Here is a 13408-nt window from a genome sequence, read left to right as displayed (position 1 = left end):
CGTTATCACGGGTTACGCTACCGGAATTACGCCAGCCAAACAGGCGGATCAAAGAAGAAAATTATTTTCGAACCAATCTCGCGACATTTATATTCCTGAATGTATGTGCTCGCGATTTATGCATTGCGCAATACGGTGTGGCTAAACATAAATATTTTTATGGGAGCCTGGAACTCCATGCTTTGGTCTTGCGCGGTGCGTCGGTCGGGCCGCGTCGGCGGCAGTCGGCAGATGCGTCCTGTGCGCCCCGCGAAGCGACCGTGTCCCTTATTCGGAGGAACAGCGAATCAACAGTTCGAAATTTGAAAAGTGATGTGACTGTGGGTGGTTTTTTCTTTTTAATTTGAGTGCGATCATGGCTGGAACGATTTATGGTTGAGTGTTCTTTTTTTGGCGACTGCGGAACTGTTGGGATTGTGATTCTGTTGAATCGGAATCTCGTGGATTTTTTATGGTGAGTTTTTTTAATAAGTTTATGTACTTACTAGAGAGTTATGTGTTGGCTGTATTTTTACCGGTTAAATAACGTTACATTAAGGGATTTTTGAGTACACAAGATTTGCTCTTGAGGCTTATAATGATTTCACTACTAAAGAGATGTACATTATTGCGCAAAATTTAATCAACTACATAGATATAAATGCTTGACAAATGACTGAATTTTGCATTGAGAGGATGATGAGTGTGTGATTCGATTTGGAATTCACTGGTGGTCATTTGAGAGTATTTTTAAAATCGGAGGTTTATTAATACTTCCTTGATCCATCTATTATCCTTGAGCAATACCTACCTACTTAATATACCTAAGTACTTACTAATCTAATTAGTAACGAATTGATAAGTTATATTAATTAACAAATATTGGGTTTACAAACTACTTTACCTACATTCATTAGGTGGAAAAGACCATTTCATTCATAAAATTTGGGCACATAAAAGTCAAAATCGAAGTACTCCTAGGCATCGAAAGATCGCTTTAATGAAACACTTGACTTTCCAAATGTCGTAAAACAAAAATTGTTCAGAATAACCTCCTTATTATTTATATAGTATGTACAGTTTAAGTAGTATACCTTGCACCTCTACTCCCATTAATTATGTTAAAATTGTCTCTTCCATCCAAAGGTTGTCTGGTAGAGATTGCTTTAAGCAATAAGGCCGCCTTTTTTGTACTATTTTATGTATATAAGTTGTGAATTGTAATGTTTCTTTAATGGTGCAAAATAAAGAGTATTCTAATCTATTCTATTCTATTCTATTCCTTCGGCTTACTGTACCACTTTTCCAACACCCTGTAGAACAGAAGCAGCCTTAACATTATCAATGTTAAATTTAGGCCAATTACCCATCTAGTCTTCATTTAAGTGGTATAATTTTGGATAACAAGAATTAATTCGATATCGAAACATTAATAATCCTATTACAATACCTTTGAAATATGCTTTTGGGACTTGTTTCGGAGTGGAAATATGATTATGATTTTATGACTGAACCATTCCTTTATTACCAATAATAGCAGCGATGTGAATATATTTAATAGGCGAGTTCTCAAAGAGAAGTAGGTACCTAATACAAAGAATTATGAGAAAATGAAAATGTAACCTGATATTAATATGTAGGTAAGTATATTATCGTTAAGTGAATAGCACATTTAAATAAAGTCTGTAAGTATAAATAATTATATTTATACTTACATTGAAATTTATTTTCATTTTATACAGTAAGTATTAATGTTACAGCTTCATTATTTACGAATCTTAAAAAAACTACAGAATTCATTCATCTTGTAAAGTTTCCTCATAACGGTTGATTAATTACTCAACTTATTAATGCGGGCAGGACAACGCCATTAACTTTTGTTAAATTTTGCGGGTAGGCCGAGTGTTCCTGTGTCGTTCATTCATTCGTTCATTAGTCAAACTCATTCACTCGGAGCGGGGGTGAGGGGGAGCGGGAATGTCCTCGTCTCATTAGTGCGGTGATGGTGTATTCAAAATTTCCGTCGTTAAAATTTTATAAAATAGGTAGTAACTATAATTATATTGTCAGTATTTGTAAACATACCTACCTACATATTTGTTTTTAGATCATAGGGGCCTGGCTGTCATAACTTAGACACATCCTTAACGCCGCTGTTATTTAGCTGTCAAACGCCTTTTAAATGTGCATTTTTAAATAATAACACCTATTATTATTATTTTTATTTGGTAGTAACACAGTAAATATTTTTGATATAGGCACTACGTATTTTTGGGGCAACAACACTAAAAAAGATACAATATTTAAAGCGCAAAAAAGAATTATCAGATCAATACGTGGTCTTAAAACGACAGACAGCTGTAAGCCGTACTTTAAAAAAAATGAAATATTAAATCTGACATGTCTTTATATCTACGAAGTCGCGGTATTTGTAAAAACAAATCCTAATCTCTTCATCAAAGCAGCAGAGGTACATGACTCCAGTAGAATCCGTTCGATCCATAGGAATAGGATATGTATCCAAAGCTCAAAGACTGCTTTAATGAATAAAAGTGTTTTCTGCATGTCACCACTTATCTATAACAAAATACCGAACAGTATTAGAGATTTAGACCTAAAATTATATAAAAGAAAATTATTTAAAAAAAACACGCACTCACGCCTTGTACTAATGTACTCCCTTGCGGGGTAGGCAGAGGTGCATTGCTGCACCCACTTTTCGCCAGAGTGTTATGTTAGTCCCAATGTAATAGGGGGCGGGCCTATTGCCATTTTACGGGCACATCCAAGACCCGAGAACAAATATATGTGTTTAAACAAATATCTGCCCCAACCGGGAATCGAACCCGGGACCATCGGCTCAGTAGTCAGGTCACTAACCACTACGCCATTCGGTCGTTTAAATTATTGACTGATAAATGCTTTTATACGATAACAGATTTTTTTGGAGATAGGTACTACAATATAGGTCACGAATGAGATTGACAATGACTATTCGGTTACAAATTATTTACTTCATGACATTGACTTTTTCTAATTAATTAAAATCTATATATTTTATAACTCACCTTAGCTATTATTTAATATTTAATTTAAATTTAATTATTGATTGATAATATTGTTGATTGGATATCTTCTTTTCTACATTTGCCTGTTACTGTTAGTTTGCATGTATTAACTAGTGTGATATATCACTAAATGTTCGTATGCTTAATAAGCAGTACATGGAATGTACCTACTACCAATTGTATAAGATCTCCATTTACCTGTGTACACGAAAAAAGAGTTTGATTTGATTTGTAGTCATCGGAGACTTATTCAGAAAGTACGTACATAATTCACACAAATAACAGGGTAAATTTTACCCAGAAATATAAATAATACTTATATAAAACCAGATGTACCCGTGCGCTTCGCTTTGCCTTAAAAAGTTTTCCCGTGGGAATTCCGGGACAAAAAGTAGCCTATGTTCTTTCCCAGAGTCTACCGTATGTATACCAACTTCATTCAAACCCGTTCAGTAGTTTTGGCGTGTAAGAGTAACAGACAGACAGACACAGTTACTTTCGCATTTATAATATTAGTTAGGATAATAAAATTCACAAAAGAGCTCGATGGTCTTGTAGATAGGTAGGTATGTGTTTGTGTGTTGAAAACACGGGGTAGGTAGTTAAGGGTTAAAACAAGAGTGTTAATGATAGTGTATTGCGGTTCAATTATAAAATCATTCCACTCAACCTCAATAATCTTGTTCGAAATTAATTAAAAATGTATAAAATGGCCGCCAGTCGAACCATTGAAACTGTCAGTAAAATCATTGGAAGTAAATTGCAACTCTCTTTTTAATTAAAAGTGTCATCTATTTTTTATTTATTAATTGCGACGTGAAAAATATTTCTTTCGTACCTACTAATTTACATATAAGTAAGTATAGGATATCGATGACAGTAGATATGTTTTCTTTTATGCAATACAGAGGCCTTCCCTATACCTGCTAGGTAAAGCCTTTATCATTTAGAATTTCTTAAATTACACTCAGCGATACCGTTGCTTTACATTTCTTTGTTTTTGGGAGATAATAAGTAACTACTTAATTCAAATACTATCTCGAGTACTGAAAAGATCGACAAAATGTATAATGACATAGATAGATCCTCTTTCATTCTTTCGAAAGACGGATAAAAGGAAGGAAACCTTAATAATGCACCTTAGTAATGTACTATACCTACTTTATCCTTTTCGGTTACTACAATGCCATGTTTTATTCAACAATAAATAAAAGAAACGGAGCACTTTAATTATTTTTGGTCTTCCTCTGTTTCTTCAGAAATATCGGTCTATAAAATACATATATGTGAGTAAAAGAGATAGCTATATATCTCCGATGTCTTTCAATCGATTTCGTACGTGCTTTAATTATCACTAGAGTGCTCTGAGCTGACTTCGATCTAATCCCACGAGAATAAAGTCCAGTTTAGGTAAACAACCATTGTCTTTAATCGTTTAATTGTGATAGGATCAGGTAAATCTAGGAGTCTTTTCTTTTCGTGGAGTTGTTTTTGTTCCCAAGAAGTTAATCTATATTGTACTGTTTACACGGCCTGTTTGATATTATAAATCTTCTATTTAAAACGAAAACAATAAACAAGTTAGTAACCTTATCTAACTACGCTTCTATGTACCTTTTTTGTTATTCCTTATTTAAATGAGAATAAGAATAGAACCTAATATAGTCTGATTCAAATAAAACGCAAATAAACACAAAGTGGAAGAAATAATATAAACAAACTCACAAAAGGATAAAAAAGCTAATAATACAGTAGGGGGAATATAAAGCTACGAACACACTTGCGCTATCAATGCAACTTCTCGTGACAAAAAATGCTTATGACATTATAATGCCTTTATAAAAAAGTCGTTTTAATTTTATTGTATTATCATCATGAAAATCCTAGCAGTCATTACTTCTACTAACGTAGTGATACATTCACATTCACATTATTATTTCATGAATACTGCTGCAAAACTATTTTTCGGTTGGGAAGAAACTTCACTTTTAAATTTTATATAGGTAGGTATTTGGTACCCAATAATACATTCATTTTTATCTTATAACTAAAACATTGACACGTCAATTTATGACCCAGCTTATTGACCATAATGTATGAGCATATAATTAACATTTAGGTACACAAATATCAGGGGGTCAGCCCCTGATTTTCAATTTTGCACTTGGGCAGTCAATCGCCTTTTCTACTGGCCAACCACAACCAAGTTAAAAAAGTATAATTAAATGGTAGGCTCAGATTTGTAATTATGTTCTATAGTATTGTTGCTATTTTTGAGTCGTATAAATGTTACGTATACTAAACATCTTTGTAGTTCGTGCTCAAACTTTGAATTCTCGTTCTCGCAACGAGATCATGACACAAGTCTGGACGTAGCTTTACATTTGAACTAAATTAACAAAGCGATACAAATGATACAATGATAAATGTTGCGTTCAATTCGTGCAATTTAAAATGATTGACGCAAAAATTGGCTGGAGTGAATTAAGAAAAATAATTTAGAATTTTCATTCAGTAATATGTGTTTTCTCATCCCCAATAAGTTCTTTCTTTTAGATAATGGGGTTAAAACTGGAATACTTACCATCGCCCTAGATTAGAACATAACATATTAGGACTAGTAGGGCATGCGACCCAGATATCCAGACATTATTGGTATCGTAAATAATTTCCCCTCCATCCTTTATACGTCTGGGCCATTCATAATAAATCCTACTTTATGATAAGGACTGAAATTATTAGTGCTACCTGTGCGTAAGGGTTTCTTACGCTAGTAATTTATTTCAGTATATTGTCAAAAAAATAAATTTTGTAATCAGCTAGATTTTTTTAACACAGTCTACGATAGTCTTATAATAATATTATAGAAACAGGAAAACAAACGAAAAAAAAACATGAAAAGAGGGAGAAATATTTTTAAAACAACCGATTGTGTTTTTACGTGTATATTTCATTCACATCGGTATTACAATATTTTAAGGTAAAACCACCTTTACTCAATACTCAGTAGGGAGCAGGAGTAGAGAGCTTAAAATTAAAGCTACAAATTGCACACACGAATAATTCTTAAAATTACTACTGCAGAAAAAAATTATGCCATCGCATTAATTATTTCGTTCGAAAACTGAAATGAAATTGTTAATTTTACGTTCAATCAAGCACGACAGTTGATTTACGATTCGCCGTAAAAAAGATTTACGTTATTGAAGCTAGTGTGAATTCATATGAATGTTTCCAGTAATACAACTAGTCATCATCATGAGAGGTTGGATTTGTTTCACTGTCCTCTGGTCGAACTCAATAGAAATTGTTTATTTGTGCTATCTATTTCGCGGGACGACCTGGACAGATATTTGCCTAATTGGCTTCAGGTGGTCGATAACAGAGACGTGTGGAATAAGCATGGGGAGTGGGGGGCCTTTGTCCAGCAATAGGACACTAATATGGCTAAGAGCACGTCCCCCATTCACTTCACGCATCGCACCCGAGCCCCGAGCCGTACCATTCCGTGGACAAATCCCTCATCGCCCACACACTACACGAACCCCGAGTTGCACTCCAGTCGATTGTCAACTTTATTGAGGCTTGCACAAGACACCTATTTCTCTCACGGCACTCGCGAACCCAGCCGGCGAGCGCCGCGCCGTACCGCGAGCCGCACCCACCTACCCATTCACACGCTGATGAGGACTTGTCACCAGCAACAAATCCGCGGATTGGTACGCCCGTGAATGTGGGCCTTTTCGCACAAGAGGATGCAGTATAATACATAGTCCAATACCCGAGTCAAAATTTTAATATCCCTCTTTTACGGTCCGGAGTAAAAAATTGTGAACGTATAAATATAGTAGTCGGTAGTCGGTCAGACATTTATGAACATGATAACTTTTATTAACGGATCCTCCCATGCTGCTTGTGTTGTGATAAAATTTAAACGAAATACATATTTTTATAAGTTGAGCATGGAAATGAAAAGTCAGTCGCGGAAATAACAGTTACATTTTGTTTTCCGTGAAGTGGGTACACGACAACGTTTTGATGCCGTTAATAAAAGACTGTCCAATTTAAAATAATTAATTGTTAAAACAATCTTGTGCATGATGAAAAACTATGTATTATAAATAATAATAAATAAATAAATATGTGCTTCGGACGGCACGTTAAGCCGTGGGTCCCGGTTGCTGCTTCGGCAGCAGTCGTTAAGCCTAGTTAGAGGCCTTCGGGCGGCTTGAAAACATCTGACAGTCGGGTTGCCCACTTACCCGACAACTTGCATTGTACTCATTCAAAAACGGCGATACGGCTCGCGACCTATCACGTGAGTACAATGCACAGCGAAAAGCGGGTGACTCGCTTGCGAGTCACCTCTGACTACCCCTTCGGGGATTACAGTCGTGAGCATATGCTAAATAAATATGTGGGGACATCTCACACACGGCCATCCAAACCCAAGCTTGGCAGAACCTGTGTTATGCGTGTCGGACAGCTGATATATCTATACAAATACATAGATAGATATATATTGAATATAAAAACAACCAGACACAAGGCAAACACAAATGCTCATCACACAAATGTTTGCCCTGGGCGGGACTCGAACCCGCGGCCCCCAGCTTCGGAAGCAGCTTCAGTACCTGCCGTTTTTTATATTATTAAAGTGTCAACTATAAAATTTAATAATATAAACAATAAGTACATGTATTTATAATTATGCGCAGTATCGCCGGTTCAATTTCTGGGCACGAATTTAGTGACTTGTTCGTTTGTCGTCGCCACGAGAAGACTAATTTTACAGTATAAATCGACGTACTGGCCTTCCATTTCGACGAAAGATTGGAAAACGACTGATCATTATGTTTCCTCCAACCTTCAAACCGAGTCAGTGGGGTCACTCTCTAAGACGAGAAACTAAGTTTCGGACCACTGCTGCGGGAGCCGCGACTCTATCTCATTGTAGGTAGGTACTTATTAAACGAGCAGATTACACGACAAAGCCCTCGTTCGTTAGTTTTTCGACAGTATAGAGTAACCTTCCTGAGCTTTTCTTGTGGCGTTAGTGTTTATTTGTTCAGAGGTGGCGTGTGTTGAAACTTGCGGTAAACACCGCCATTGATTTATCGAACTGGAACAAGGAGACCATTCCATGGAGGTAATAAACCTCTTTTGTTACATCTGCTTGATGACGAAAGTACTGGTGAGACAGAAATGTATTCCTGCCATAATTATCTAAGAGCAGAAATCATTCTTGCAATGTCAAACTTGCTGTACCTACTCCTATACCAACGTAGATAGGTATACCTCTGTGACTTATTTGCATGCATATGGTCACGACACGACTATGCCCAAAATGGTAGTCAGAGCACAGAATAATAACTAGTACCAGGTACAGAAGCCCATCTTCGCAATGGCCTGCAAAGAAATATGACTCCATCCCATAAGCAATAAGATCTAATTTAGATCGCGTTCCGGCCGCACACGTTTTTATTTACTTACCTACCAATTAATTTTTGAGGGAATATGCGCCTTATTTCACTGGACTACGGTGCATAATAAGTTATACGTGGTTATACGCATTGAAAAAGAAGCCACCTTAGGGTTGCCTCAGCACCACAGACTACAACGTTTACTAAGCAACGGACTGACTTTGTAAAAAGAATGTCATGTTTTAAAACAAAATTAATTTGAATTTAGAATACAAAGCTATTCCAAACTTTTTTTCTATTGGAAATAACCAGTAAAAACAATAACAATTTCATAGTTAAGATATTTTGAAGTACATAAAATATGTAGGTATGAATACCTAAAACATTTAATTTTGTGAAAACATGTTTTTTTTTGTTATAATTTATATTATGGATATAATTTATATTATGATACAGAACGTGTTAGTTTCGTTAAGCACTAATCCCACTCAGCGCACATTTCATAATCGATTCATTAATGCATTTTGAAGGTAGTTGTGTCTGTAAATTTAATACTTTAACGAAAACAAAATTGGAATAGACTTTGTTCAACGTGGAGAAAAAAAAGGGTTTGTAGTTCGGATTAATTTCATTTCAAATAAGGAACGTAGAAGAAATCAATAAAATACTTAGGACGTCTTGCACAACAAAGTTAAATAAAATTAAATCTATGACCTCCTGCTCTGACATTATACTGTCAGAGCAAGAGACAAACTATTTAATTTTATTTAACTTTGTTGTGCAAGACGCCCTTAGATTAGTTTTACCTGTCAGCATCTTTTGGTAATCTAAAAAAAATTAAATTTGGATCACGATCCGTATTTAAGCAATTAAATACGGCACAGTATTTTTTTGCTGCTTTTTTTCTTTTTATGTCCATTTTTCTATTCATAATTTTTAATAAATACCTAAATACGACATTTATAAACTAGTACAAAATAGGAACAAATAGCGCGCGCGTGTATCGTCTTCCGCTTGCGGCAGCCGACTAGATTTGCCCCATCGATGGGGCAGGCGCCAGGCTGGCGCCTGCGCCGCCCATGCGCGGAGTGACACAGGCCTGGTCAGAGGTGACTTCAAATATTACTGAGCCACCTACTACTGGCTGTACAAAGCGTACTCACATGATATTGAGTACAAAGCACTTGAGACACACATCTAGAATTTCATATGCAAGGTTCCTCACGATGTTTTCCTTCACTATCTTAATATTTATTTGGAAGCTAATGCATCATGTTGATTCTATGCCCTTTGTTGAGTTATTTTGAGACTTCGGTAGACACTTTGCAAAGAACCAGACACCATCGCACAAACAGTCCAAGATCGTTCCAGAAATAATTAACCCGAATAGCGATGAGACGGTGATGCTAAGCGACTTTTAAACGCTTATTTCAGATAACACATTTTTATTCTTGCAGAAAAATAGAGGTGTCATATGAATAACTTTTTGCTTTGCACACACATTGTTTTTGGTGTGTGTTTGCTTATGAAATTCTATATTAAAGATTAGCCTGTATCCTGAATATAATACTTACTTACCAAAAAAGTTTCTACTGAAAAACAAATGTTTTATCGCGATTGTTTTTCTTTTACTTTACACTAAAAAAAATTGAGTCATTCAATTTCGGCTTACTATACTTACTCTTTTTTATTACCCTATATACATATAGATAAAGCTATTCCCAAGAGCAAGTATAAGCTTCTAAAATGTACAAACACAATATACGGTTTAGTCAGTCGTTGCGTGGTCGTTGCCTCTAGATTAGTGAGACAAAACGTGTTAGTAGAACAAAGCTTTACTAAACCACTGTTGAACCACCGTTGGTCTAAAGAAGATTATATGCTGCAATCACAACGAGCCATTCGCATTGGCTGTCGTGATTATGTTGTCGACCGCGATTGGTCCAATAAGAGAAACGAGTATTAGGTACGCAGATTGGTTGAAATGGGAATGCGTAAATCGTCATTTTCGACGATTGAAAAGTGTAGTTGTTAGTGACCCTGATTGTTTTGGCAAAAGTCCCGGGTTCGATCCCGGCAGTGGTAGATATTTTGTACTCGGGTCCTGGGTGTCAAAATAATAACAATAATATGTATCTGTGTAGATGTATTAGCTGCATTACAGGCTCTGTCTAGCTTGGGATCGGATGGCCGTGTGTACTTAAATTGTGTATAGTATAAGATATCTGCACATAATAATAATAAGTACCTAATTCGGTATGTTAAGTAATTTTATGGTGATTGTTTTTATAATTTTAAATTGAAGTATGTTGGAATTTGAGACACTAATTTGAATATTTTTTATTTTACTGCTCTCGTTAATTTAATAAAAAATAATTAAAGATCGGCTTTTCGACGATTTTATGACGTCATTCGCTACCATGCAGCCGCTGACGTCATCAAGATCGTAACTCTGTGAATATTTACACTTTAGATTGACAGAAGTGACATTTAACAATTGAACATTTTTATTCTCTTTGGTTGAAACTTTAACCTTACGCAGCGTCTTGAAGGAAAAATTATATTTTCATTTTTGATAAAATAATCGGAATCCTTGAATATTTTATATTTTTAAGAATGAGACACTTATTAAAAAGATAATATCTCGATACGGTTTTGGAATTAGCATCAAAAATTTTTACTTAACATACCGAATTATTTAAAAACATTATTCCACGATTGCATTATGTGTACCTAACCCGCAATAATCAGGACAAAATTAATGGTGACGAATTAAATCAAACTATTTCATTTTGTTCAGGCACATTTTGAGTATTCCATTTTCTACAAACAAATTAAATGTCACTTTTTAAAACACGCAGCTCTGAAAACCAAATTTAATTAACGTCGGCCGAATGACTGACGTAAACAGGTTCGATTTTTTCTTGATTTTTTGTAGAATTTATTTCAAACAATGGCTTTTTTCATGGACACGGATCCTTACAAACAGGATTTGACAGTTTCGCTTACTGACTCACGAGCAATGAAAAAGTTCCAGCACCAAATTACTCCTACACGGAATAGACTAGCTTATTGACGCCGTCTGCAATGTTGAAGTAAGTACATTTAACAGCGCATCAGAATATTACCAATTAAGAACGTAGGTAGGTATATTATATTATTATTATTATTGTGTGTTATATTATTATTATTATATATTATTGTGTTTAAATTTAAAATTATTTTTTTAAAGAAATTACTGTTTTAGTAATGTTAGTTTGTGTCCAAATTTTGTAAATGGATTTTTCATTGCTCGTGAGTGTACTTTGCAATGTGAGTTTTTTCATCTGACTGTACCTACAAAGCGTACAATTTATAAATGAGTTAAAATTTTAACCCCATTCAGTGAATGTAGCTCCATTTCCAGTTAGCCACTTTTGAATGCGACGTGTCATGAATACTTCAGGAACTTTCCATCTGAAAATTTTAAAAAATATAGTTTACCGTGTAATTTTACCGACATTAAAAATTGTAGAGAGAGTAAAAAATATAGAATAGAATAGAATATACCTATCTCTATTGGTCACCACAAATTTAAATATACAAAGAAAACTTATAAACTAGGATCAATGAACAATAGGCGGCCTTATCGCTAAGAGCGATCTCTTACTGGCAACCTTATGAAAATACCTATAGCTTGTGGGATCAGAATAATTTATTTATTTATTTAATTCTTTATTGCACAAATATAAAATAAATGTACAAAAGGTGGGCTTAATGCTAAGAGCATTTTCTACCAGCCAACCTACAGGAGACAACCTACAATCCCTCAGTCAACAGCTTTCGGCTTACTATGCAATACTCTTACAGTTTCAATTTCAGTTCAATAACCTGAAAAAATCACCATAACTGTAATAAAATACATTTTTCCCTATAAAATCCAATTTGCTAACGAACCCTTTCCTATGGCCCTAAATTATTTTCTTTGCTTGTTTTCCCCAAAGGATTGCCAACCGTCTTTTCACTATGTAAATACGATTTATAGTTCGGGTCTCTGGACGAGGTCATACGTTGTTCGAGTTTATACACTCACGGGCAATGAAAAAGTTCCATTGAGAAAATCATCAAATTATTCCTAAACAGAAAAAAACTCACTTAATGACGATTTAATGGTGCATCAGAATATTACCAACAACCAACGTTAATATTTTTTTTGTTAAAATTTCCTACTAAATGTTTTAAAAAATTGGGGCTAATTGAAGTCTGCATTTTGTAAGTGAAACTGTTTCTTTGCACGTGAGTGTATACCGTTCGAGCAGTGATAACCTAACCAGTAACGTTAAAAACCCCCATCATTCTTCACTAAAAGTTGCTAAGTAACTTTTGAATGGCTATGCCCATATTGATAAGATATTTCCTATAACACGCAGGATAACATTACCTAGGTACCAGCCAAAAAAACCAAACTTGAATCGGTTCAGCGGTTTGGGAGCTACGATATGCTACCACAAACAGATACACGTTGAACTTATAACACCCCTCTACTTCAATAATGATATTAGTAGTAGTTAGTTTCCCGATGGTACAGCCATTTCTCAAAGGTATTTTTGTTCAACACCGCCTTTATAAATAACTAGCTGTTCCCGCGCGCTTCGCTTCGCCTTAAAAAGTTTTCCCGTGGGAATTCCGGGATAAAAAAGTAGCCTATGTTCTTTCCCAGGGTCTAGACCGTATGTATACCAAATTTCATTCAAATCCGTTCAGTAGTTTTGACGTGAAAGAGTAACAGACAGACAGACAGACACAGTTACTTTCGCATTTATAATATTAGTTAGGATTTAGGTTAAAAATATAATGGTAACCGTTTTTTTCTTAGCAAAGAACCGACAAAGGGAATTCGAAACGAGGTAGTTAAATATTCGCAAAAGTGGTATTTTTTACCGCTAGAAAAATGGATTG

The 13408-nt window shown here is 35.2% G+C and overlaps 1 protein-coding gene across 1 annotated transcript in view; it reads left to right on the top strand.

Annotated features, from left to right (window-relative positions):
• The first annotated feature begins 206 nt into the window (after positions 1-206).
• LOC105389191 (leucine-rich repeat-containing protein 24) overlaps positions 207-13408 on the top strand; it is a 40541-nt gene continuing 27339 nt past the window's right edge. Inside the window, exon 1 of the mRNA XM_011560275.3 lies at positions 207-454. The gene's annotated coding sequence lies outside the window, so the exon portion shown is untranslated. The remainder of the gene's footprint in view (positions 455-13408) is intronic.

The sequence above is a fragment of the Plutella xylostella genome, chromosome 14 (genome assembly GCF_932276165.1).
Source record: "Plutella xylostella chromosome 14, ilPluXylo3.1, whole genome shotgun sequence".
In the NCBI taxonomy this organism is placed as follows: Eukaryota; Metazoa; Arthropoda; class Insecta; order Lepidoptera; family Plutellidae; genus Plutella; species Plutella xylostella.
This window is presented reverse-complemented; position numbering and strand designations above follow the sequence as displayed.